This window comes from Elephas maximus, chromosome 15 (assembly GCF_024166365.1).
Source record: "Elephas maximus indicus isolate mEleMax1 chromosome 15, mEleMax1 primary haplotype, whole genome shotgun sequence".
In the NCBI taxonomy this organism is placed as follows: domain Eukaryota; kingdom Metazoa; phylum Chordata; class Mammalia; order Proboscidea; family Elephantidae; genus Elephas; species Elephas maximus.
In genome coordinates this window covers 18600497-18603929 of record NC_064833.1, presented here as the reverse complement: position 1 = coordinate 18603929, position 3433 = coordinate 18600497, and positions in this window count along the sequence as shown.

The window sequence follows — 3433 nt, the reverse complement described above, 5'->3', positions numbered from 1 at the left end:
ACTTTGTTTACCTTATCAGGATCTTATTCAAACCTTCATTTTATAGGGGCAGAAAACCTGACCCAGAGAGTTTTAAGACACTTGCTTGAAGTCATGTGTAAGTGAACTAAGAATGACCCACCGCCACTTCTTGGCCCAGGATATAATTTAGTCTGAGTTTGAAACTCTTACACTATTAAAAGTTGTGCATCAAATTAAAAAAATTAAATTAAAAAATTAATAAGGACCAAGGTATTTATTTTTAAAGTCTTTTATTTACTGTTTACTACATTACCAAAAAAAAAAAACAGAACCTTGTTGCTATGGAGTCGATTCCAACTCATACCGACCCTATATTAAACTTTTAAAATAAAAATGTAAAGAAAACCCATGAGCTGTTTTATTACCTATTTCACACGATCACAATACAATGGTATACGCCTCTGGTCTCCCCGCCACCCTCCTGTTTTAGATTAGTCCTTGGGGACGCTCTTCTCCATAATGGCATCCCCTTTTTTTTTTTTTGCTTTAAATTGCAATCAGGGCAGAGTAACAGGTGGGTTGAAAAGCTAATTCACAGCTGAGGTTCTCTATGTAAGTCTTCATTAGTCCTCTCCCCTGACCAAGTCTGCTTCCCTTTGGGGATTTTGTCATAACCACGAGGCTACTCCCCAGACAAAAATTAACCTGGCAGTGGTTAACAGACTGGACTAGCAAAGGTGATGACAATACTGACCATACTGCAATAAGCCAGGCAAGCTGCAGTAGGATCTTGAATTTGGATAGTGACAGTGACAACAGAAAGGAGACGGGTACAAGAGACTGTGAAGAAAGATGGATAGGAATTGGCTGCAATTTGGCTATGGGTGAAAAGAGGACGGAACCAGATGCCTCGAGTTTTGAGCTTCAGGGACTTCTGGGTTCAAATCCTGCTTGTGACTCTTACCAGATCTGGACATACACACTAGCCGCCCACTACTTACTACCTCTGTGATCTTGATAACTTATCTAAGCCCCAGTTTCCTGCTCTGTAATACAGGGATAACCAAAAGATTTAGGTAAAATGTAAAACTTAGCACAGTGCCTAACACAGAGCAAGTACCAGATAGACGACAGTCATTAATAGCTGGGTATATCAAAAGAAGGTTAAAAACATAAGACTCGAGTAAGAAGTTTGGGTGGGAGTTTGATAATTCTACCACATATACCTCCACCCTAAGAAAGGGGTTTAGGAGAGGTTTAGTAATTTTCCTAGCAATGCTCCTGCCCTCTGGGGATCCTAACTGATAGAGGCTAACCACCCACACAGAATTCAGAATTCTGATAACAACTAGATTGCAGTTTGAGCTGGGGGCCTGGGTAAGCCCGACTTCTTGCTTCCTATTTCCTCCCTCTTCATCTAAGATGGCTGGGTCTACAGCGCAAACTCTGACTTCACACACCTCAAATGATAGAGAGGGAACAGGATGACAAGAATGGACAGACCATGTTAATTACATGGATAGGCAAGTAAGCATGAGTAAAGAATGGCCTCATCTGCCCTGAGGAGGAAAGAAGTGATTATGTAGGTGTGCCTACCTCATGTTGTTAGGTGCCGTGGAGTTGCTTCCGACTCTTAGTGACCCTATGTACAACAGAACAAAACACTGCCCAGTCCTGCACCATCCTCACAATCATTGCTATGTTCGAGCCCATCACTGCAGCCACCATGTCAATCCGTCTCACTGAGGGTTTTCCTCTTTTTCACTGACTCTCTATCAAGGATGTCATACTTCTCAAGGGCTGTTCCCTCCTGATAACATGCTTGAAGTAAGTGAGACCAAGTTCCACCATCCTTGCTTCTAAGGGGCATTCTGGCTGTACTTCTTCCAAGACAGGTTTATTCATTCTTCCGCCAATCCACGGTATATACTTCCCCAACACCATAAACCAAAGGCGTCAGTTCTTCTTCTGTCTTCCTTATTTGTTATTCAGCTTTCACATGCATGTAAGTGATTGAAAATACCATGGCTTGGGTCAGGCGCACCTGAGTCCTCAAAGTGACATCTTTGCTTTTTAACACTGTAAAGAGGTCTATTGCAGCAGATTTGCCCAATGCAATACGTCATTTAATTTCCTGGTTGCTGTTTTCATGAGCTTTGATTGTGGATCCAAGTAAAATGAAATTCTTGACAACTTCAATCTTTTCTCCATTTATCATGATGTTGCTTATTGGTCCAGTTGTGGGAATTTTTGTTATCTTTATGTTGAGGTGTAATCCATACTAAAGGCTGTAATCTTTGATCTTCACCAGTAAGCGCTTCAAGTACTCTTGGCTTTCAGCAAGTAAGGTTATTTGCGTATGGCAGGTTGTTCATTATTCTTCCTCCAATCCTGATGCCGTGTTCTTCATATAGTCCAGCTTCTCTGAGTCAGCTGCTAACCAAAAGGTCAGTGGTTTGAACCCACCAGCTGTTCTGTGGGAGAAAGATGTGGCAGTCTGCTTAGGTAAAGATTTATAGCCTTGTAAACCCTATGGGGCAGTTCTACTCTGATCTACAGGGTCACTATGAGTCAGAATTGACTCAACAGCAATTTTTTTTTTTTTTAATACAGACTGAGTAAGTATGGTGAAAGGATACAACTCTTCACGCCTTCCCTGATTTTAAACCACGCAGTATCCATTTGTTCCCTTCAAACGACTGCCTCTTGGTCTATGTACAGGGTCTGCATGAGCCCAATTAAGTGTTCTGGAATTCCCATTCTTTGCAATGTTATCCATAATTTGTTATGATCCACACAGCCGAACGCCTTTGCGTAGTTCATAAAACACAGGTAAACATCTCTCTGGTGTTCTCTGCTTTTAACCCAGATCCAGCTGACATCAGCAATGGTATCTCGTTTCACATCCTCTTCATGGAAGTCAGGAAATCAAAGGCAGGGAGGCCTGCGTTCTTGCCCTGAAGTCACAGAACCCCTTGCCATTAGTAAAATGTGCCCCAATGAACGTCCTCAGTTCTGCTCAACTGGGCAGGAGGCAGGCCTGATATGCAAAGGAATAAGAATGGTGTTTCTCTTGGTGCCGCCCCATAAACGCCAGCTGTCTCTCAGACCTGGCCTCCAGGTGGAGTGGCTGGCCTAGGTTTGGATGGGGGCGACCTTTGCCTTTTCTCCTCCTAAGCAGCTCAGAACCATGTTTATGAAACGTTTAATGTCTACTAACACAGCAGCTAATAACCCCTGCCCGCGGAAGCAGAGACCTTCGCCAAGCCGACGCCACGGCGAGTGAGGCGGAAAGCCTGAGTGGTTATGCCGAGACGGGCAAAGAGCGCGCGTGGTGCCAAAGCAGCGAAGGTTTGTCCGGCCGCAGAAGCGGGCGGAACCATGGCAACGTTTTCAGACATTTGCTACGCCATGCGTGATGAGGGTGGGGCGAGCGCCCCTGCGCCGGATTATGACGTAACCGGCGGTGCGG